The sequence below is a fragment of the Sphaerodactylus townsendi genome, linkage group LG06 (assembly GCF_021028975.2).
Source record: "Sphaerodactylus townsendi isolate TG3544 linkage group LG06, MPM_Stown_v2.3, whole genome shotgun sequence".
Lineage (NCBI taxonomy): Eukaryota > Metazoa > Chordata > Lepidosauria > Squamata > Sphaerodactylidae > Sphaerodactylus > Sphaerodactylus townsendi.
This window is the reverse complement of record NC_059430.1, coordinates 35,144,830-35,169,977: the sequence shown is the minus strand read 5'-3', so window position 1 is coordinate 35,169,977 and position 25,148 is coordinate 35,144,830. Positions and strand designations below refer to the sequence as shown.

Here is a 25,148-nt window from a genome sequence, read left to right as displayed (position 1 = left end):
AGGGCCTGCAAGACGGAGCTGTTCCACCTGGCTTTTGGGGAGTCCGGCCACTGATGCCCCCCTCCTCCTTTTCATAACATGTGTGGACCCTGCTGTTCCTCTCCCCTTCCCCTCCCCCCTTTTTGTTAGGGGATTTCTAGTAGGACGCCATCAGTATATTTGATTAGGATGCTGCATTTTAATGGGGTTGATTTTAACATATAGAGCCATATTTAATGATTATTTACTGATTTTATCTGTGCTCTATCTATTTGTTTTATTCACTGCCATAATAATAATAATAATAATAATAATAATAATAATAATAATAATAATAATAATAATAATAATAATAATAATAATAATAATAATAATAATAATAAAACAGTTGAATATTCTCATCAGGACTTTCTCGTAGAGAAGAGGGTATATCCTTACAATTGGTAATAAGTTGTACCAGGCAATACAGGAGCTGGGTATTGTGGGTTTTCCAGGCTGTGTGGCTGTGGTCTGGTAGCTTTTGCCACACAGCACAGAAAACCCACAACACACAGTTGATTCCAGGCATGAAAGCCTTCAACAATACAAATGCTTTCCTTCTAACAAAAAAAATTGTTGCTGGGAATTGCATTATCACTCAAGCAGCATCCTGTACTTTCTGGGGAAACTAAACACATCAGCAAGCAGGTACATTGAGACACTGATTATAATATAGGATGTTAGGATATAATTATTTTACTGGATTAAACTAAAGATCAGGGTCAGTTCCCGATATTTTATCACCCCCAGCAAGAGACAGGCATTCCCACTGCTGACAGGGATTGTCCATCAGTTGGGGAAAAGAACCAGAGTTTCTAGTGGGCAAAAGTAGCAATTCACAATTCAAACAAGAACAATTTACAACGTTGTGGGGGAACCAAAAACAAGACTTCCATCTAAACAGAGGTGTACCTAGGGTGGGGCAAGCCAGGACTCATGTCCCAGGTGTGGCTTGAGGGGGGGCACAAGGCAGCCCATAGCCCTTCACCCCAGAAGCCCAGCCCCCTACCATCAACCTATGCCCCTACACCTAATCCCCACATGAAGTTCAAGGGTAGGTGGTACAGTTTAAGGTTGGGCCTCAGTCCAGCTTTCCAGTGCACCGCAGTCCAGCTTTCCCAGTGCACCGCAGCCTTGAACTCTATGTGGAGTTCAGCTGCAGGAGTGCAGTTCAAGGCTACGCCCAGGTTCAGTGTTCAACTGTGTGTCCTATCCTCAAACTCCACTCTGATGGGGGACACACAGTTCAAGGCTGGGCTCAGCTGGGTCTAGTTTTAAACTGCAGGCTCCACCTGCAGTTTAAAGTGTTTAAAGCCTGCAGTTTAAAGTGTTACCCAGGCAGACAGAGGTCAGCCTTGAACTGCAGCCTCTCCCTGGCTGAGTTCAGCTTTTTATTGTTGGCACCCCCTCCAAAGTCTATGTGATTTTAGAGGTGGAGCTTCAGAGGTGGAGCCAGCAGTATAATGGTAGACCCAGCCAGGGCAGAGCCTGCAGTTCAAGGTTGGGTTCTGCCTGGTTGGGTCCAGCTTTGAACTGCAGGTTTCAGAGGTGGTGCCTGCAGTTTAAAGCTGGGGCCAGCTAAGCCCAGCCCTGAACATGGAGGTGAGGGGCAAACAATACTTGACAGTGCTTGCCCAGGGTGCCATCTTTAGTATATATGCACTTGCATCTCAAGTTGCTGAAGTGGACATAAACTTCTATTTGGGATCAGCTTTGAATCAAGCGTAGGACTTCAGTATCAGTAATAATGCTTACAAAAGTACCCAAGGGAATGATACGTTGAGCACTGACAATGATTTCTCTAGATGCTTCCTGTTCTGTGATCGTGCCCTGCAAATTGTAACGCATGGCTGTATTTGATGGAGCTGCCATTCAATGATACAATCATTTTCAAGGCACTGAAATCAACACATTTCAGCAGATGAACACATACTAAATTGATCTTCTATCCAAATGGTTCATTCCTCCAAAGCCATATATCCCACTCTGTATTTCCCATCCATATATTCTTTTTAACTGCAATATACTCCCCCCCAAAAAAATTACTCCAGTTTACATGCACATTTTATCATGTGGTGGTCCTTATAGTGAGGGCCACTTTTCAGCTACACACATTAGCATAAGTTAATACCTATTTACAGTTGATGGACCAGAGACAGCCATTTTCCATGCAATACTAGTCAAGCATTGCCATGGTTATATCTAAGGATAATAACCTCTTGGGCACCATTTTCCATGTTTACACAGCTTGCAGCTCTTTGTCTGAATCCTTCAAAGTGCATTTTTTTAAAAATAGCTGGAGGCTCCTTAGCTTGGAGCCTGAGTGTTGTGTTTGCAGCCTATGCTTTGTATGATTTGATGCACAGTTTATGATAGTCCACAGTTCTGGACTTGTACCACATACGGCTGTTGTCCTTTAACTCAGTTTAAAGAATATCTGAAAAAGTGAGCTGTGATTCATGAAAGCTCATACCCTGCCAGAAACGTTGTTAGTCTTTAAGGTGCTACTGAACTCTTGCTCTTTTCTACAGCTACAGATTAACATGGCTACCCATCGTGATTTATCTCAGTTCAAAGAGGTCCTCCAACAGTTTGATTCATACAGGTAGTTGTGGGTACAACATGGAAATAATGGGTGCAAACTAGGATGAGACAGCTGGAGCAGTCGTCATCTCTGATGTTAGAACTGTGCGTCTCTTTCCTTCCCTACCTACAGTCTTTGATCTAAACTGCAGCGTAGGTACAGTCTGTGAGACTCTCTGTGCTGACACTGGATGCAGAAGCTTCATATTTTACCTTCAACTTTCACAGAAGCAAAAAAAATTAAATTGCTTATTAAAATGGGATCAGATACTATCAAGGGCATGAGATATGGTTAATATCAGTCCTGATATTCAAAGGCAGATTTTCTTTCAGCATATGCACCTAATATCTACCTTGCCTTTTAAAGTAGTGTCATGCTAATTTCAGGGAAAGCTGCCCCTCAAGGATGCAATACCCTAATATTTCATATTAAGGCATCATGCTCAGCATCCTTAGCATACTGCAAAGTTGCATCACTCCACAATAAGTCCAACATAATAATATTGGTCCTGTGGTTCTGCATCATAAGACAAATGAATAGTGATAGTTTTCCCTCAGGAGATTCTGCAAAGGAAGACTTTTTTCTACATGTGGAACATTGAATACTATATGAAGTTAAATTAGACTCACCCTAACTCCTGTGGACCTTCATTTATTTTTTTAAACTTTCGCCTCAGCATTCTGTTTCAAAAGCATAAGTCACAGTTTAAAGGTGCATCAATTTCTTTGGTATATGCAATTTTTTGCAACTACATATGTAAAAAACCACTTTGTCCCACATAGATCTCCTTGTATCTGTACATGAAGTCATGATTTGTATTTTAATCTTGTAATGGAGATGTTAATTAATTCATTCATTATACCTTTATTGGCATATTAAAAGATTGTCAGAAGACTGTAAACATGTGAAAAACATTAAAGGAAAAAGTAAATGGTCCAAATACAGTGTTTAAGAATGTAGGGTTTTTTTCTAGATATATGGCTACCGCTGAGGTAATTTGTGAATTACAGTCACTTATTAAAAAGCGGGTAACCTGGAAATTTGATTGGATGGTACTTGCTGTTAGCAAAGGTTGAATTGGGGATACGCGTAGGTCATATTAAAGGCTGCATTCCAAGAATATGTGAGATATAGCATCTGGAGATTTGCATCAGCAGGGGCATAATCTTTGTTGTTTGAGTATATGAAGATATCTTCCAGAGGTGACAGCTGATGGAAAGCTATTAAAATGTGCTAGCATAAAAGCTCAACGTTGTTTAATAGATCAAAGAGTAGAGAAATATTTTACTCTAGATCAGGGGTAGGGAACCTTTAACACTCAAAGAGCCATTTGGACCCATTTTCCATGGGAAAAGAAAACACTTGGAGCCACAAATAATTTTTGACATTTAAAATAAAGATAACACTGCATATATTGGGTTTTTTACCTTTTACTCCGCTCATTCTGAGAAGCGCATGGATGCATCCGCCCTGTTGCCTGCAGGGCAGGCAAGGATGGGGCCAGTGGCTCAGCCTTGCCAGCCACTGGGAAAGCTCCCGCCCCACTCCAAAGGGGCAGGCGAGAGGGAAAGACTGCGGCGCGGCCCAGCCGGCCACGGGCAGTTGGTGCGCCTGCCCTGCTGCCTGCAGGGCGGGCAAGGATGGGGGCAGCGGCTCGGCTCGTGGAGCCGCAGTGCAAGGGCAGAAGAGCCGCATGCGGCTCTCAAGCCGCAGGTTCCCTACCCCTGCTCTAGATCTATAGTTTGGCTGTATTCCAAGAAAGTGAGGAGAACATATGGCTGCCTTTAACAGATAAGGAAATTATGTTCATGATCTCTCAGACTTTCATGTATTTTTTTCAAGATGTATAGTTCATTGTTAATACCTATGTTGTCCAGATCGATCCATATGGTTCTGATTTTGTCCACAATAACTTTGGACCAACAAAATTGGAACTGGTCTTTTAAAAAATTTATATGGAGGTCACTGGCGAGAGTTCTAAAATGCAGCTTGAGCCAGTATTTTATAGTGCAGGGACGTAATGCCCATTGGGCAAAGTGGGCAGTTGCCAAGGGTGCCCCCTTGTGGTGAGCGCCAAAAATGCAGGGTTCGTTTGGGAGGGGGGGTTTGGTATTTTAGTGGGTTTTCTGTTTTTGGTCTGCAGGGGGCGCAGTTTTTAGGCTAGCAGCACGAAAAATTCAGGGATGTTTCGGGAGACTCTCCTGATTCTATCATCCAGGCTTTGTGAAGTTTGGTCCAGGGGGTCCAAAGCTATGGACTCCCAAAGGGGGTGCCCCATCACCCATTGTTTCCAATGGGAGCTAATAGAAGATTGGGGGCTACACTTTTTAGGGTCCATAACTTTGGACCCCCTGAACCAAACTTCACCAAACCTGGGTGGCATCATTAGGAGAGTCTCCTAAAAATACCCTGAAAGGTTGGTGCTGCTAGCTTAACAATTGTCCCGCTGACAGCAGGCACCCCCCAAATTTTCCAAGATTTTACTTTTAAATCCCTCTCTTGGCATGGATTTAAAGGGAGAATCTGAGGTCCCCAGTTTAAACATTGACAGTGATGCTGTTTCAGGGTGGGGGAGAATCCACCCCAAAATAGCATCACTTTCAATGTTGTTTAAACTAGGGACCCCAGATTCTCCCTTTAAGGTGGATTTAAAAGGAGAATCTGGGCTCTCTAGTTTAAACACCATTGAAAATGATGCTGTTTGGGGGTGGATTCCAGCATCACTCGTTTAAACTAGGGAGCCCAGATTCTCCTTTTAAATCCACCTTAAAGGGAGAATCTGGGGTTCCCAGTTTAAATAACATTGAAAGTGATGCTGTTTCCCTCAATTGGGGGGACTGGATACAACACCATAAAATGTTTTCATAGCAGTAATAAAACATTTTGAAAGCATTTTGAAAATGTTTTCAAAAAAATTATTTCTGCTGTGTGGCATGGCCTATTGCTGTGTTCAGATTTGTGAGTTGGGGCATGTTCTATAATGTGATGGTGACTTTGAAATGACCTGGTGTAAAAAATCATTATTTGGTCATGGTGGGGGAGGGCAGCTGCCCATGGAGGGCACCAAACTCCAGTTTGCCTAGATACGCCACTGGGCATAGCTACAAGGGGGCCAGGGGGGTGCGCGTTGCACTGGGCACGTGCCTGGGGGGCATCAAACTCAGGTTTTGCCCAGGGCTCCAGTTTGCCTAGTTACACCACTTTTATAGTGGCAATCCAGGCTTCAGTCACAATTAATGAGAATCCAGCTTCGAAACACGATGTTGGTTATGTGATGCTGTTTGGAGTTCCTGGTATTCTTCTCAGGAAGTGTGATTGATTTTGCTTGACATCTGGGTGGAAATCTCAAATCCATATTGGAACCCCATAGAGAATTTTAGGCAAAATCTTTTGCCTGAAAATTTTTTAGAGCAGCTGTTACAGACTGGTTTCCCTTTCCATAGTAAAATTGAGACATCAGTGGAACTAACTTACTTGTCTTTCCCTCCCACTTTAGTATATTGATCTACACAAAATGCCACTCCTGGGTATAATGGGCTTCAAGGAATGCCATGGAGGAAGAGGACTCTGCAGTTAGAAGAGGAAATCTGTAGAAATTGTCATAGTCAAGATTCAGTCCATTGTCTTTATTGTGATTTTTTTTACATCATCCTAAGCATTTTTTCTTGTAAGAAACAAATCTATTTCTTCATGTCAGCAGCTGGATCAATCATTTCCCAGTACTGGAAATATAAAAACAATTTTGATAGCCAATCTGGCACAAGAAAATTTGGCATATTACTCTGATCAAAAATCAAAGACACCAAATCAGATTAACCAAGGATTAGCCAAACCATAAAACTTCTATGCAATTTATATCCCTTCTTTAAATATTTATCTCGAAAATTCTACTCAGCCTCCAAAATACCATAGTCCTTTAGAGTGGACATAAAAACTGTTGGAATCAGATTTCTGTTTGTTTCAACAACTTCTTTTGGACTCCTTCTTTTTATGTTAATTGAATCTTGATTAGAGGTTTGGGATTTAGATATCCCAAAGCTGAAATTAAACCCTGTTTCTGCTTGGCTCAGGGATATCCGAAATGACCCAAACACTCCCAGAATTCCAGGAGTAACACAAAATTACATCCCATAATTTTGGGAGAGTTGCAGTTTTTTATAGTAGTTGTTATTTTTAAAAACATGATTTTCAGGTGCTAAAATTTATAAACCCAAAAATTGTGCCTTGAAAAAAATTACAAACATTGTATTGAACCTCCCAGAAGTTTGGCACACTGAAAACTAAATCTTGAAAAACCCAACCCCTGATTAAAATTACAGTTTTAAAGTGCATACCCTAATTTCAATATTCTTTTGAATAAAAGAGAATTTTAATTAATTAAATGTATGGACTACTGTTTCCTACCAAGACAGGCTCAAAGTGGCTTATAAATATGCTTTTAAAAGAACAAATGAATGAAAACATAATAGTGAAATAGTTCTATAAACTTTTACATCTTATCTATGTCATATTTCACAGGAACTGTACATGACAATGGTTTTAGGAAACCAGATGAATTTAGCAGTAGAACATAATCCAGCCTGAGCCATTATAATCTACGTGAATACTGTTATACAACTGAATGGGATGTGTAAACTCAGCATCTGCATGCAGAGTGATGCCATAGGGAGAGTTGCAGACCCAGGCTTGGGAAAATCCAGGAGATTTTGGGGTGGTGTTGAATATGGAAGTGGAAGGGAGGTCACTGAGGATGTTTTGTCATTTTAGGTCTTCCATTGCTTCTACACTCAATGGTATATCACAGAGTCCAAGGCTGCCATTTCTCCAGGGGACTCCAGGGGAACAAATCTCTATATTATAAAGATCAGTTATAATTACAAGAGAATGCCAGGCCCCATCCGGAGTCTGGCAACCCTAGCCTCAGGCATAATAGAATCCTGCACCCTCATTGTGTGGGTCCAGGCATTCTGTCTATCAAGACTTTATGATCTCTAACGTCTCTCAACTTATGCACCTTGATAGAGTGGACAAGATGGGCTTTATGTGTATATGGGAGGCGCACTAAAATTTCCCATTTTTTGCAACCACTTAGTATATATAGAGTTCTACCGAGTGAGTTCACACCTGAACTAATATTTGACCTGCACATTTTTTCCCCTTTGCAGTTCATTGACTACTTAACCATGGTCATATGCTGAATCTATTCATTTTTTGAAAACCACCATTTTATTCACCAGCAATACTCGAGTTCAGGTTCAAAAATATAAGTAAGCATTCGAAAATACGCATGTACCTTATTATTGCACTTGTTCACTCACACCAGTAGAGGCTGCAAAAATGCAAAAGTGCAAAAGTGCAAAAATGAAAGCTTTTTACCCCCATTAGTGGGTTATTACTCCCACTGACTTTCCCATTTTTCCAATTCCTGAATAAGATTGCATACATTTTGACTGTGAATTCAACTGAAGGTCTTTAGAGGATCAGCTTTCTGTAACATTCTCTCTCATCTAGGGATCTACTCTGAAGTCCATAGAGGTGCATAACTTTTCTGACATCTCCTCTTTAATACCCAAGATGTCAGGAGGCTCAGAGGCCTTGCTTTCATGCTCTGTAGTCACACAGAGCTTCAAGATCAAGTGAATTTTTTACCTTTATTTTCTATCTATATTATGTATTCTAAACTGACAAGGGAATAGAAGGGAAACTTAATGTATTAATTAAGGCTTATCATTGGGAGGCAAGTGTTCTCCCTTCCATAGCATCCTCTCCCCTGCTTATTTCTGGTACTGCAAATTCACACCAAGCACCTCAGCCTGCTTTGGTTTTAGGGTCCACCCAAATCCATAGGTAGCTGTACTAGAATCCAGGCCTAGACATCATGTTGGAGGGCATGTCCTTGTCCTCAGACTCATTTGTTTGCATCTACAGTACAGCAGAAATAAGCCATTCTTCTCCAGGCAAGAGGCCAGGGTCTTAGTATTTAAGTCAACCCAGAGGTTATATTTCTGGTCAAACATGAGAGTGGGGTGATACTGTGGGGCCAGGGCCGCTCTCTGGTCCTACACAGCTGAGTTAGTTTTAAGAAAAACTTAAAATTTGAAATAAAGCAAAAGACATCTGACATTAGATAACAGACAGTTTTACTTAGCAGAATTTAGATCAGTTACAGAATGTGAACTCTCCCAAGGAAGAGACACACCCTTAGTGCCCTCGAGTGATAGACACAGAATTTAGAACGTTACAGAATACAGATAAGTTGAAGAAGGTGACCTCTCCCTAAGGAGGCACGCCCCAATACAATGTTTAGAATGTTACAGGAGACGTCTTCCTGGGTGGTGGCTTCCTCGACGGAGGCACTCTACCTCAGTGCATAGGAAAACCTGAGTTTTTGTAGATGCAAAGACATCACACAGTCCTCCCCTTTTGTTCCACGTATTATGATTCATATGTGTTCAAACTCCATTGGTCAGATCTGTCTTTGGTCACAATAAGACAACCTCTTATTCTACGTCAAACGCTACATGCTGTTTGGAAAGGCATTTCTGTGCATATACAAAGAACTAGCTATAAAAGCTAGCTCACTGTCTTCAAGAAAACCCGTTTTTGGTTGTAGGTTTCTCTCAGAGAGAGCTATCCCTTTGCGCAATGCAGCGCATTCCCCCCCCTTTGGCTCATAAAACTTTCCTTCTCTCCCAACATGAAATGTTTCTTACAATTCCCCAGTTTGAAATGTTAAAACATGGTTCTAAGACTTATACAATGATTCTAACAATTATAGGATTATAGTAAAATACAAATACATGTGAATCACTTATCATTTATATGTTCATTTAACTATATAGAAAAACACTTTTGCCTTTAATCACATTCATTTCTAACCCAAAAACCCAAGTTATAAAATTCATTTGTCTTCTGTCACGTAGGCCCTCAGTGCCAAGATGTCAAAGATGTTATCTGTAGTTGTTTGCATATTCACTAGCAAGCTGGTAATATGCCTTTTTGACCTATTGCAAAACTGCAGGCCCTGGTCACTTACACAGAAGCTCCCATTTTGATTCTTTGCAAATCTTTGGTTCATTTGGATTTCCCATAATTCTTGATTAAACAAATTTATACACATTCTGGCCTGTTCCCACAATACTGTCCATACTTTTCCCTTCTGTGTGTGGCCACCACAAGCAGTCAACAAAAGACCAGAGCGAACCATGACTTTCCTCACCCAAAATCCTGTTTCTCCACCTCTAATCCACTGTGTGCCAAGTAGGCCCACTCTGGGTTGTGAAGTACCTAGAGACTTGGGAGTGGAGCCTACGGGCTGGATATGGGCATGGACCTCAATGGGATATAATGGCATAGAGTCCACCTTCCAAAGCAATATTTTCTTCAGAGGAATTCATATCTACAATCCAGAGATCAGTTGTAATTCCAGGAGATCCCCAGGTCCCACCTGGAGGTTGGCAACAATAGTGCCAAAAAGGACTGGAACCAGGCAGCAGGAGATAAAGAAACAGGCAGATAAAGAAAACAGCTAGTAAGAGGGGAAAGCAGAAGGAGGGAAAGAAGGCTAGACATGCAGATGGAATGAGAAGGAAAGCAAGCAGGCATGTGAATGGGCAGGCAGGAAGGTGGACAGGCAAGGAAGGAAAGAACTCTGGGGAAGAATAGTGGGTGGGCAGGTAAAAGTAAAAACCTGATGGACAGAGGGAAGGAAGACCAAATGGGGAAGGGTGGAGATAGAGTAAGAGAAAAAAAATCAAGAGCCAGTAAATGGGATTTTGCCTCCCTTTCATGAGTCTTACTGAGTCCCATTCTAGAACTGAATAGTTGGAGTTGTGTGACTGTCAGCTCCATCTACAGTCCTCAGTGGTGGAATGTGGCATCACTGAGGCATCACCACACCACCACCAAGAAGATTTTCCAGTGGCACAGGAAGCAAACAATGAAAAACAAATCAAGCCCCCAAAAAGCTTTCCATGGGGCTTAAATGACTTACACCACTTGAGGGCCAAGGCACTGTGCTACTGGTTCTAAACCCTGGAAGGAAGCCGATTAACATTAGCTCCACCCCCAAGAATGTCCTGGCCTGCACTCCCTTCATGCTGGCATCTGATTGAGATGCTGGAACAGCCCTGTGGTGACCTGGACTTCCGGGTTTCATCACCACGGAGCTGAGGAACATCCGCCCACCAGTGCATCTGCTTCCTCCACCAGGTTAGTGCCCTGGGGAAAGCAAATGTGCTGGCACAAGGTCACATTGCTCTCCCAAGCCCTTTCAGCCTCCTCCTCTGGATGGGGTTCTTCACTACATAGAAGTTTGATTTTCTCTAGAAATTTCAAGAATAACTTGGCAATATAGCAGGTTTGAGGGAAACTGTGAGATTATCGTATTGTCAAAGGCTTTCATGACCAGAATCACTGGCGTGCTGTGGGGTTTCCGGACTGTATGGCCGTGTTCTAGCAGCATTGATGTTTCGCCTGCATCTGTGGCTGGCATCTTCAGAGGATCAGAAACGTCAATGCTGCTAGAACACAGCCATACAGCCTGGAATCCACACTGCACCCCTGTGAGATTATCTTTTCTAGGAATTTGAAAGGAATGAAATTATGTATAAATGAGTGCTATACCAAAAGTATACAGATTTTTTTATTTTTTTATTTATTTGTTTGTTTGTTTGTTTGTTTGTTTGTTTGTTTAAATTTATAGACCGCCCAATCCCCAAGGGGCAATGGGCGGTGCACAACATTTTTACTTTGTAGCCGAAATATTTGTCTTTAAAAGAATGTTTTGAAGCTTCTCCATTGTCACTGTTCTCCATTATGCTGCTCTTTGGTAGCATTTTTAATTCATTTTATTAAAAACACTGTACAGTAAATAAAAAATCAATAAGTAGTTTCTACTTGATACCATTTTTGCTGGTCAGGGAATTTCCTTGAGTGAACCCAGTCAATCTAGAATTATGTTGTGCATATGTTGTCATCATGACTCCATATAGCCCATTTGATTTGGCTATAAAATGATGTAACTGAGATCCGTAAGGTGTTTTCTGCATCAGCCGCACAGATGATCTTAAACTGGATCACAGGTTGTCCTCATTCTTTCTTTTTGATGGAAACCCCCAACATCACCAAAGGAGGATGCTCTTTGACACGTCCGAAAACATCTACAAAAAGCACTACCTCTTTTGAATGAGCTTTCTCTGTCAAAGTTGGTTTTTGTTCAGCCAATCTTGCCATAGTTCAAGGGCCAGATACGGATACTCCAGAGGGCAATAAATCAACAATGCCTTCTTTCTCCAAGATTGCATTTCATTATTGATGGAAGAAAAAGGAGAAAAGCAATAAGCACTTGATTTTGTCATTAAAAAAACACCAAAATATCCGTGTGCATGTATGTTTTTTTTAAAATTGGATTTCTGCTGGTTTACCCAATAGTCTGGCAGTATGGATTGGGACACCTTGTCAATTTTACGAGATTATACATCTTCTGAAATAAATATTTAGCTCAATCACAAAGGCCATCTTGGCCTACAAAAGTGTAAATGAGCAATCTTCATTATGAAAAGGGCAGTGGAGTTCTGGGGAATGCTTTCACTGACCTCTTTTGAGAGGGGCTTTGCTGATAAATGCACACAGTACAGGTTACTGAAGAATCCAATTATAACGCGATTAAGGAGACACAGACTGTCAACTTCCTTGATTGGCTGAATATGTGTAACCTTCTCATGATAGTAGAAGGTGTCACATACAATACAAGTGGCACAAAGAATGAACTCGTGTCTATATGAATGCATTACTTGCATGCAAATTTGCAACTACCTGTGAATCTGTTTTACTTTACTGAAGCTTCCAACAAGACTACGGTGCTGTGCCCAGCAAATGGTGGGCTCTGACCAGCTGCACAAATAAGGTAAGAAGATTTGCATCATGGGGAGATGGGTGATAATGTTCTGCCAGACAAAATATTGTGCCTAGCTCACGCAGGGGTCTGCAGCCTGCGGCTCTCCAGATGTTCATGGACTACAATTCCCATCAGCCCCTGCCACCATGGCTGCAGGCTGCAGACCCCTGGTAGCATTTTCTTAAGATGATTCCATCCCCCCCCCCCCCCGCCATCCTTGAGCAACAGCCAGGGTCATCACGAAAATATGTAAGATCTTAGATAAGGTAAGCATCCTATTTCATTCAAAAGTACTTTTGAACAATTAACCAATTATGAAAGTAAAAAGCCAACAAGGGAACAGGGACCATACCGTGTTTTGCAAGGAGTGCCACATGTATGATTACCTAGCCACTGAATGGAAATCATGTGTGTATACTCAAAGCATTGAGCTCTTGGCTCTTAGGGAGCAGATGCGTTAGCCTGAGATTAGTGTTTTCAGAGCTGCTTCCCTGTGGTGACATTTGTTGCACTTCCAAGAGTATATGTAAAAAAAAATCACAGTGATATGAGCAATTGCATGGTTTCTTCCCACACAGACGTCACCAAAATAGGAAGGAAATGGCACTTGCATGTATAAAGAGGCTACCATATGCTCTGCTAATGAGATTCTTTCATGTATGTCTTCTTACAGCAGCTTGAGCACACACAGAATATTCTGCAGCAACATGAAGGTAACTTGCCTTCAACCTTTTAATGTTTGGAGAAAGGGGTGCAAGGGTAGGGAATCAGTAGTATGAATAAAGAACTTTTTCCTCCTTTGCACATCCGGCACGTTAAACGTCTGAGGTACCTGCACAGAGGAGCAATAAGCCTATGCAGATGCAACTAATGAAACTTAGAGTTTAAATGTGCGTAGACTGAAGATTGGGGAAGCTCATGCTTTAATTAGTCATTATTAATTCTAGTGGTGGGTGTTCATCAAAAGTTTCTCTCTTTTGGTATGATCTTGGCCTGTGATGGAAGCCTGAGCTTCATTTCTTGCCAAATTAGTGGAGAGTGAAGATAAACAGGCATCTCTAAGGATATTTTATTGCATATAAAATGTGCAAAAGCATTTTAAATTCTCCTAGAACAATCTGTTTGGATAAGGATTTAATATAGTTATTGGAGATGCTGACATTTAAGAGAGAAGTTTATGGTTCATAAAGAGAATGCACAGTGATTCCCATATCATGCAGTAAAATCAAGGAATCGTACATGCTAGATGCAAATCAATACTTAAAAGTAATAAATTAGTCTCTGAATGATATTTATGAACTTTATCTACTAGTTTCCACTTAAACACTAAATTTATAGAAATTTTTCAGGAAGCCAGAAACTGGGCAACTTTTGCTTTTTAGGACCAAACACTTAAATGGGAAATTTAAAGTCAATATTTATTTCCTCCGTTAAGTGTATACTTTTGGAGGCTGTTTTGCCACCCTAATTTGTAGCCTGAAGTCAAAAGATTGCTTGGTTGTTTTCTGATATCATCAATTCAATTTGGAAACTGACAGCTTATTATCCTAGCAATAGCAATGAAAGTTTTGTGATGCTACAGTAGTTTAAAAAGTGCCCTGCTGGATCAGATTAATGGTCTGATTCATGAGTAGCACAGAATCCCAGAAGCTCTCCAGATAGCTCAGGGAATTAGGAATCTGTTACTCCCTCATCAGTTTCTCACCAGCATGGCCAATTGGCCATGCTGACAGAGGCTGATGGGAATTGTAGTTCCTGAACATCTGGAGAGCCGCAGGTTCCCTACCCCTGATATACCTTGTTCCACATAAAGACCTAAGTAAAACACATTTCCTCCTGACCCCCCTCCATGGGCTCCCCACCAGCCATTCATTGTCTAGTCTAGACTGGGCTGTAATGAGGGGGGGCATGAAGCACGTGGCGGGGGGCAGGAGGAAATGGTGAATGAAGTTGCAATTTTACTTAAGTCTTTATTTGGAACAGGGTATCATCTGCGTCCTGTTTACCACAGTGGCCAACTAGATGCTCTGGAATGCCAATCAGAGTAGCACAAGCACCCAAACCTCCTCCTGCTGCTGCCCCACCACAAGTAGTAGCAATCAGTAGTGGTAACTAGCAATCAGTAGTGGGACTTCCAGGGCATCTAGTTGACATCGTTTTAACACTAAAGTCAAATTCAGCCATCATGGTTAATACTAGCTATTTATGAAACTTTTCTCTATGGTTTTGTCTGATATCCTTTTAAAATCTGAGTCAGGGCCATCGCCTCATCCCTTGGCAGTGAGTTCCACAAGTTAACCATGCAAATAATGTTCCAAGACAATAGAGACACTTGTCCCAGTGTTTGATTTGTCTTCCTCTCCATATCCTCCATCAACTCTATGGATCGTTCTCCTCAGTTTAAATGAAAGTATATTAAGAAATCAGCATGGGGGTCCCTGAGAAGGGGAGGGACTGAGGCTCAACAGAAGAAGATCTACTTTGCATGCAGAGGGTCCTAGGTTCAATCCGTGGCATCTCCAGTTGAAAGGATCAAGAAATAAGTGATGTGAAAGAAATAAGTGATGTGAAGAGACAGTGGAGAGCAGCTAACAGTCTGAGCAGATTGCCCTTTATTGTGGTTTATATGCTTATGTGCACAGCCAAGAGGTCATTACCCCTCCCTGGAGCTCAGCTTCAGAATAGTCCCCAGCTTGCAGGAACAAGATTGGAGTTAAAAGACCAAGGCAAAACATGAGTACATGGCACCCGCATCCAATATGTGGAATTATGCAAGTTCTTAATAGGTATGTAAATGAATGTTTGAGTCATGAAGTGTAATCCTAAAGAGAGTTACACCTTTCTAAATCTGTCAGGGTCAATGGGCCTAGAACTGTGTAACTCTGCTTAGGACTGCACTCACTGCTAATTTGCCATTTGCATGCTGTTCTGTGCACAAGTGAATTTGTAAGAACCAACTTTTTCATTAAAAATTTATATTCATCTAGCACTTTGACCTTCACATTTGCTCCCTCTGTCTTTGCCAAGAATGGAAACCAACTGGCAACACTTTGCTATTTTCTTTGCTAGTCAGCTTTTCCATTGCTCATACATCCGGTATCTTTGTGTGCCAGGCAGCTATAGAATATAATATGTTATCTTGCCTGTGCATGGCTGTTTCCAGTCTAGATGCTGAAAGCAAGGAAGCAAATAAGACTGCAGTTCTATGTGAACTCCAAGTAAGCCTGTGGGAGGTTAATTGCAGTAGTTGCATTCATTTAAAGGGACATTGGGCTAGCCTTTGTTTGCTTGTTTAATTAAAATTTGTGCCCCACTCCATTCTTAGGACTCGGGCCAGGGACATTAAAAGCATTTATAAAATGTACAGCTAACAATAAATAATTGTTGGTTTAACACCAATATCTGAAAGCCAGCCAAGACGGAGGAAAAACCCCAGTCCTTTTGCAAAATGCTCAGACTCCCATTTTGGCAATTATCCAGGGGGAGGAAATTCTGCAGATGAGAGGCTGACCACTGAGAACACTTCATTGAACACTTGATGTCTTGGCCCGTGACAGGTACACTCTGGAGAGACTTTTGGCTTGATGGGAGACACAGGAAGAAGCTATCCCCTAAATAGATTGGGACAAGTCATTTAAGGTTTGTCTGTGTTGATCTTAACGTAATATTACTTGGCAATTTTGATCGAATTAATACCTAGATTGTTAATTAAAACAAACCAGGGGTCACCAGCCAAAGTGAGTTCAAGTCAATAAGTAAAATTGCCTCAGTTCCTTTCCTTCTTTGCTGTTTTCCTCAAGCCTTCTTCTTCAGCTGTGCTGTCCCCAAGTACTTGTTTCTCAGTCCATTGCATATTTACACCCTTCCTTCAACCATCTTGTTTCTGGGTTCTCTGTCCATTAGCTTCTTTCAGTCCTCAGCCTGCCCCATGAAACTATTCTTGTCCCTGGGGTCTGTGTGAGGCTGTCATCCCCAGCTAAACTGACAACTTTCACTTTCCTCAGTGGACTGGAACTGTAAACATTTTGACAGCTTTGATAGCTGAACATAAATATTCCAGGCTATCACGCCCAGCTCCGCCCAGCTCAGCCAATCAATGGCTTCACCTCCACTTGTGCAATATCGATCATATTAGACAATATGCAGGTTATTTGTTTAATAATTTCTTTTCCCTGAAAGGGCCTTTTGTGGTTAACAAGTTTAATATGGGTTCTGCATACAGGTTTATTTGAATTGGTGCTTACATGGACAAATCGGCTCCTAGAGGTAGGAACAGCTTAGTTACTGCATTTGCAATAAAGTCATGCATTCTTTTTTTGGCAGAATATTATTACGAGAGGTAAGAGGGAGATATGACTTGGCAACAGCTACACTTTCATGATAATATTCTGTTGGGACTTGACCCAGGATTATTTATAACATATGTATACCTCCTCTGCTGAACTATATATCTTTTGATCTATTTATATTACTGTTTTAGACTTGGTTTACAAATTTCTGTGCCACTTATCAGTATGGCAGTTATTGCTCTATCCTTTCTGGTATATAATTAAGATAAGTTTATGATAGAACATTTTGATCAATATTGTGAGCATTTTTCATCCAGTCATGTCGCTCAGTGTTTACATTATGTGGGTACTCCTTTTATTCACTTCCAGCAAGAAGCTTTAGAAAGAATCCATCTGTATCAGTTAGAGGCTTAGGAAAGGACAGCCATGCTGTTCTGTGCATGCACAAAACTCATGCACCGTGGTGCTGATAAGGAGATCATTGTCAGTCTTAACATATGGTTTTTAGCTCTTGTGAAACCAGTGAATATATGTAGCAAAGGTGCATTTGTCTAATTATTTCAACAACAAATACAACAAATACAAAACCTTTAATGGCATATAACTAATTATTTCATTGGGAGGAGTACAAGGATCTTGCTGGCATAAATAATTGTTATATTGTCGAGATTAAAAAGCAGTGGACTCTAAACATGGAGAACAGGGTTTGATTCCCTGCTCTTCCATATGAATGGTGGACTCTAATCTGGTGAACTGTTTGTTCCTCAGTCCTCCACACAAAGCTTGCTGGGTGACCTTGGCCCAGTCACAGTTCTCTCAGAATTCTCTCAGCCCCACCTACCTCACAAGATGCTTGTTGTGGGAGTGACAGAGAGAAGCATTGGTTAAAGGTCGCAGCTTTTCTCAACCTTTAAGGAGTCTCAAAGTGGCTTACAATCACCTTCCCTTCTCTCCGTCACTCCCACAACAAGCATCTTGTGAGGTAGGTGGGGCTGAGAGAATTCTGAGAGAACTGTGACTGGGCCAAGGTCACCCAGCAGGCTTTTTGAGACTCCTTAAAGGTTGAGAAAAGCTGCGACCTTTAACCAACTCTTCTTCTATCTAGTGAAATACATGACTGCAAATAAACTTATGAGGCATGTAAAGAAGGGGAGCTCCTCCTGAAAGGAAATCAGAGGAAAGAGACGAAGACAGGATACTGGGGTGAATTTCCCTCCTGTATCTGCTGCCCTGATATCTAAACTCAGCCCAGTGTGCTGCTGGCAGGCAGGGTGTGGTCAGGTCCAGCCTCACAGGGCCAAACAGGCGGCAGGCAATAGCATAGTAGGAAGACAGTTCAGTGGGCCAAGGCAGGCAGCAGGCGAAAGCGTAGTCATAAAGCAGTCCAATGGGTCAAGGCAGGCGGCAGGCAAAAACATAGTCAAGAGTCAGTTCACAGGTCATGGTATAGGAGAACTGATAAGCAGGCTGGGAAGCAGTGATAAACTAGGCACGTGGAGGTGACAGGTAACACACTTGTTGCACCCAGTCAGAACCAAGCTCAAGACAGGCTTATATACAGGGGCTAGGACTTTGCAAGGAGATAATGCTCATCAGATGCAGACATTTCTATCTTCCCATATCTTGCTGCAATACGAGCCCTTCTTTGCTCCTGCAGCAGTTGCCTCTGCTTCTGCTTCCTGTGCACAGCTGCCTCATTACCGGGTTCCCTAGGGCGGATCTGCAGGCTCTTCCACCTGCATGGCATCAGGCAGGGAAGGGCTGGGAGTTGATTCTGCTGTCTGGTCTTTCTCAGGAGCAGCCAACTCTGGCTGTACCGTGTTGTCAGGTTCTGCATCAGAGCCCTCTGTGTCCTGGTAAGTACCCAGGGCTGGCTCATGACACCCAGTTTATGACAACTGAAAAAAAAAAACAAAATCCCATCCTAAGGATTTTACAGTGGCAAGTTACAGAGCTGCAGGAAACAGCATAGCTATGGCTGGGAGATACAAAAGGAGGCCATGGCAAAGAAGGGAAGGATATCCAACAGAGTTAGCCCTGTTACATTTTGTTTCAGGTGGAGAAGAGGACTAATTTGGGTTACACAAGGAAGACTGGAAGGTAACTGGCCTAAGGCAAAGAGGTAATACTTCTATGGAAGGGTCTTACTTCTACAGAAGGGTCTTGCTTCTAATAACTTCACTGAGGTGCGGAGGGGGAGCTGGAATATTGATATGCCCTGGTAGACTTTCCCCAGTTTCTGCAAGTATATTCAAAAAAGTGTCACTCCCTAAAACAGTCCATTTGTTCTATTTTTAATATTCTTCCTCACTTCCTTCTTTTGTATTTCTGTTCTTCATGCTAATGCCTGACTACTGCATTTCTCCTGTGACATTTTGAAAGCTCAACTCAGTTTCAATGCCTCAGTTTTTTCCTACAGGATTGATACACCACTGAATATTGCAGATGAACAGGGTTTAATATGAGAAAGTCAGCAGAGAAGCAACCTGTAGCCTTCCAGAGATGTCAGAATTGAATTAAAACACTAAGGTAAACAAATGGGAATAAACAATTGCAAGGGAGAAAGTGCTCCTGGTGAACTATTTTATTCTTATTCCTAAGGACTGGTAAATGCTTCTAAATCCTTGACTCCTGTAATTTATCCTCTTTCCATTTAAATGTATATTATTTGATTGATTGATTTACCTTAAAATGTATAAATCTTGCTTTTCTGCCCAACCAGAATGACCAAGGCAGCTAACAATAAAAAAGCTTTACAAAAACAGATCATAAAACAAATTAAGACCAAAACTGAAGGATATATGTAAAAACACAAAAACAGCAATGAAAATATGGTGTGGAAGGAGGCAGTAGTAGCACTTTCATCTTGCCAGGATTGAGCTTCAATTCATTAGCCCACACCCATCCCAAAACAGCTTCCAGGTGCTTTCTCCTCCCCCACCCCCCCCACCGCCCACCCCCCACCCCCGCTCCACATTGTTCTTGTGCCCCAGGAAGAGTAGTCTCAACCTGTCAGTTGGACTCTTAAACCTGTCCCCATTCTAACTTTCACCATCTTCTACCCTTCATCTTCTTCCCTTTCCTTTGGCTCTCTCCAGATAGTCCTCCCTTCTTTCTTCCTCCATTCATCCTACTAACTCTTCTTCATCTCCTTCCCTTCTTTGCAGCATGTTACTGAATCCTTCTCTGTACATCTCCCTTTCTCACACTTCCAACCTGCTCTTGTCACCTCTTCTGTCTCTCTCTTCTGTGTCTCCTTTGGCCACGTCCTTTGGATGAGTCTGTTGGAAGGGGGGGAAGGGTCCCCATGGGGGTGGGCTTCCACAACATAATATGAGATATCTGTGATCAGGCTTACTTTCTTCGTTACAAAGCTGCCACATGAAAAAGAGATACATCTCCTCTCAAAACAATTCGCCTGGGGAGAGGATACAGGTGTCCATATGTTAAATGTATCTCCTGCTCATGAACCAAATAGCAATTTTGGTGGGAAATTTAGTAGGAAAGGATTAACATCTCTCACCCCTGGACCTTGCATCAGTTTAACAGCCTCATATAGCTGCATTTTAAAAAAAATCCTGAATCTTTGCCTGGCAGTGTGATGCTCTCCTGAGTTTGCCTGATTCTCAGAAGGGTTTTCTGGTGCTTTTCTTTCAATACACTGCCACCAGCCAGTCAATTTCAGAAATTCTCACCAAGACAGCCAGCAGCCCTAGCTTCCCTTCAGCGTTGCTGTTTAAAGACTCTGCCTAGTGCCCACATATCCTGCTACCCAATGAGTAGTTATCATGGGAATGGCTTATCACACTTGCACAATCCCAGGGAAATGGCAATAAAACAACCAATCACCTCCCTTCCCCTGCCCCCTGATTTAGTTAGTACATGGGATGGATTTACAGCACCCACTCGGAATTCTTCCAGTTCCTTTGAAAACTCTCCACCAATCCAGGGAGGCTAGCACCAGTTAGTTGAGACCACTGGCAGTTGCTGACAGTTGCTCTAGCTGAGGGAGTTGCTCTGACTGAGGAGAATCTGGCAGGGAAAAAAATCAGGGGTTTTAGGATAGCAGAGTTAGTGAAGAACACACTGTATTGATATCTTCTCTTCTGTTTTTGGTTACATTTATATGAGTTCTGCCTGAGTGGGGAAATATGTTACAAAGTTTCTAAACGGAATGTTTGCCTGAATGAAATCTGCCAATTAGAGCTTGAGAGAGCAGGCCAGGCAGAGCAAGGTGGAATTGGACAGCAGCCTAGCCAGGGCTCAGAGCCTGAAGTGTCTGTAGAAGCCCCTCCTGCTTATAACTCTAGGTGAGTAGTAATGGAGGATTAGTCCACCAGGGTCTCCTGAGCCTGCTCATCTCCACAGACAGCACCACCAGAGGAAGATGCAGGCTGAAAGACATAGTACCTGGTTGCTAGCAAACCATCAGCATTTGTTGAACAGGAGTGGGGTGAGTACTCGTCAGATTAACCTCCTCTGAGGAATTGTAAGAGAGGCAAATGAAAGGCAGACAAATGTGGGTGCAACCGTGCAACTTGACTGCTGCCTCGCCAACACGCACCTTGTTTCCTTATGTGGCTTTTGACCTTCAGTTTGGACCCACTGGACTTGGTCTTCACATCACAGACTATTGGCCTTGTGCTTTAGTAAAATGTCAACTCAGCTTCTAGTCTCCCTGTTCTTGCTTTTCAGCACTCTATATGTTTCCCACACCAGGCAAATCTCACACTGTAACACAACACCCTTGGCTTGCAGCCTGGACCGGCATACATGCAGTTCTCTGTCTCTCGCCTCTACACATGCCCTTGTTGTTCTAAGTTGTTCTAAGGCAGGCTCTTTAAACTTAAAAGTTACAGCTAAAAGCTTATTGTTACCTTAGAATCTTTATCCAGACTGCCTGCCCTTTGTTAGCTTCATGTAACAATGACAGCAGCCTAGGTGAGTGTATTCATTCCTTCAGATGAAATCAGTCAAAATGGAAACCAAAAAATGAGCCTCATTCCCTTCTTGTCCAGGCAATTTATAAATTCTCTTTGCCCAACCACTCCTGTGAGCCATTTCTTTTCTTCCTGTCCATCCCAGGAAGGCATACCATCTAGCATTTGTCATTCCCAAATCTCTGTCACCTTCTAGATGTCACATTCTAGACAGGAAGTGAGGTGGTATTCTAGAAGTTAATGGCTCACTAGAAATGTTCACAAAACCAAACCTTCAGAGGTGGGATCCAGCAGGTTCTCACAGATTCCCGAGAGTAGGTTACTAATTATTTGTGTGTGCCGAGAGGGGGGTACTAATTGGTGATTTTGCCACGTGATTTTTGCCTTAGTTATGCCCCTCCTCTCAGCAATAGTGCACAGAACTTGAAGCAGTCTAGCAGAAGGTCTAGCACCTGCGTGCGTGGCAGCCTGCACCTGCGTGCATTCATTTCCCACCCAAGGACTGGTGCAGCGGCTGCGTCCTTGCCACAGCCCCGCCCAGGAATGCCCCGCCCCCAAAATGCCCATGCCCCCGTTGTGCCCCACCCAGCCCCATTGGCGCTACGCCACAGTTTGAATCCCACCACCATGGGAACCTGTTACTAAAAATTTTGGATCCCACCACTGCAAACCTTAGATACTGGGTGTGGGGGGGGGGGGGAGCAATCAATGGGATGAGAGTCCTTGAGAGCCTTGAGCCAACAGAGAAGTTTTTTAAATGAATGTGGAGGTTTTCAAGCCCCCAAAATTTTAGTAGTGTGAGGTAGCCCAAAGTACAATACATTTCTCCACAGAAGTTCATGTTGCAACCATCATTTGTTTGCTTTGTCCTCACAACCAGAGGCATAGCTCCAAGGGGGTGTGGAGGTGTGACACATTGGGTGCGTGCCCTGTGGGGGTGTGATGAGGGCATTCAGGGGGCATTGTGGGGGCATTCTAGGGGCATGGCAGGGCATTCTGGGGTGGAGCGGGGGCGTTCCAGGGCAGGACGGGGGTGGAGGATGCACTGTTGCACTGGTGCTTTTCCCCCTTGCTACACCTCTGCTCACAACAAATGAGTTAGGTCCAGATGGCAGTCTTGTTGGTCTGCAATAGAGCATATATATTGAAGTTCAGTAACACCTTAGAGACCCACTAGATTTCAGGGCTATGAAATGTCAGGAGACTTAGCTCCTTTCATTAGATAGGAACAAATGGACTGGTAGGTTGGTGTCCCCAGGTGAAAGAACCAGACTGAGTCCAAGTATGTCTTTAATGTCATGATGCATCCAGTATTTAAGGACTGCTATACATGTATGCCTATGCACTGTCTAGGCCTGGAGGGTTCTGTACTCCTTCTGACTCACGAAGACTAGAAAAATGTGATGTTCATAGCTTTTGAAAGGAGAAATTCTTAACTTTCCAAAGGGTCATAGCACTTGCCTGTAGCTCTAGATTTTCCAGAGCTATCATAATATTATTATGTAGTGAAAAAGCTATTTGAGGTCACTGCAGTGTTAGTAATACTTTTCTTTCTAACTTCTGTTCAGCCACGCTGAATCAGACTGCATTACACAATTTCTTTGTAGATTTCATCTCCAAAGACACTTTATTTGTATTATTGTGAGCAATGAAGGACCAAATGTGTGTTTTCTCATTAACACCCATAATCATTTATTATGCAGGGTTCCTCCATGGTGGCAGTCATGTAGCCTCCAGACTATGGACTATTCCCCATCAGCCCCTACCAGCATGGCCAATTGGCCATGTTGGCAGGGGCTGATGGGAATTGTAGTCCATGAACATCTGGAGTGCCATAGGTTCACCACCACTGATTTAGAGGAAGACTGGTATTCACATTTCCATCAACTACATCCCATTAGTTCTGCATAATGCAGTAGGGTCAAGATGATGTGATCCATTTGATACAATTACAAGGCACAACCACTCAAGTTCCTTCATCATCACTACTGTTTCTCAGCCCATTTTGTTCTTGTTTTCTATGTATCTTCACAATCAAATCAGCTTCCTCTCTTTTTCATGTCCTGTCAGATCTAAAATATTCTAAGTTGATTGTAGACACTGGCTTACTGAAGCTATCAGTGGAAAACCACAGACTTTGACTGATGAGTGAGATACATTGGGAGTCAGTGTATGAAAGAGAGAGAGAAGCTGGATATGCATTTGGTTTTCACCAAGAAATAGTTCATACTTCAGGTGCCCTGTGCTGTCATTTAAAGACGTGGAAGCTCACATTCTAGAATATGGCCCAACCTGCAATTAAGTTTGCTAATTTTTAAGCTATTTTTTCTAATAGACAGAACAATTAACAGCTGCATGAGAGGTGGCCCTTTTAAGTGGCCCTTTCTTCTGTAGGTTTAGTAGCATCCCAGGAAGTAAAACATTTCAGTCATATGGAGAGCCAGTGTGACAGTGTAGTGGATTGAGCATCCGGCTATGTAGTGGATAGAGTATCCAGTTCAAATCCCCACATGAGGCTATTCACCCTTTCTCAGCCTAACCCACCTCACAGGAATATTGTGAATACCTTGGAAAACTGGAAAGGGTAAAATGTTCTTAGTAGCAGAAAGGGTGCATATATGGAATAGTAGATATAATTTTAAGGTTATGCAGAACAAGCATATCGCAGGAGTTAAGACTATGGCTCTTTCTGCAGAAGTCACCGAAAATATTTGCCTACAAGAAGAAGCATAGGAAGGGAAGCAGTGAAGTAGAGAAATGGAACCAAATGAACAAAGAAATGGAAAACCTCCAGAAATTTTAACAGAATGCAAGGATGAAAAGGGAGTCAGAACAGAAAAAAAGAATAATGTGACCATATCAATGAAAGAACAACATTTCTGAGCTGAAAGTAATAAATTAGAGTAAAGGAATTTAAAGAGAGGAAGGTGGATTATGCAATAAACAATTCACGAACAATTAGGATTGCGAGGTTTTTCCCAGATGGAGATATTGAGATCATGGCCACTCAATTGTTTCCTGGCCCTGGACACATTCTTCAGTGTCACCTGTTGCCACAAACTGTAAGCCACACCTTAGATGCAGTGGAAAGTAGAACTGGGGAGGCTGCTCAAGAGCGCAAATGGACAATTGAGCTGCAGCTGCCTAGAATTCTCATGAATCAGGGACTGGTATCAACTCTAGAAACCCCTAGAAAAAAAATGAGAGTGGAAGCAAGATTTATTGAGTTATTTATACTGCAGCCTACCCTGAGCCTTTCGGTGAAGGTAGTGAGAAGCTTAAACGATGATACACAGAGATTTAATGGTTTTGGATTTCACAACCAGAGAAGATTGATGTCAACCAACTGCCCTCTGCCCCCTGCATCTGCCACTTCTTCCCATAGTTTGATGTTTCTGTTCAAATGATTAGTACAAAAT

The 25,148-nt window shown here is 42.4% G+C and overlaps 1 long non-coding RNA gene across 1 annotated transcript in view; it reads right to left on the bottom strand.

Annotated features, from left to right (window-relative positions):
• The window catches only part of LOC125434182, a 28,994-nt gene extending 4,099 nt beyond the window's left edge, over positions 1–24,895 (bottom strand). The window contains exons 1-3 of the long non-coding RNA XR_007244744.1: positions 24,803–24,895; positions 20,672–20,821; positions 19,475–19,525 (exon numbers count right to left, since the gene is read on the bottom strand). This is a non-coding gene — a long non-coding RNA (uncharacterized LOC125434182). The remainder of the gene's footprint in view (positions 1–19,474; positions 19,526–20,671; positions 20,822–24,802) is intronic.
• Between the last annotated feature and the right edge of the window lie 253 nt (positions 24,896–25,148).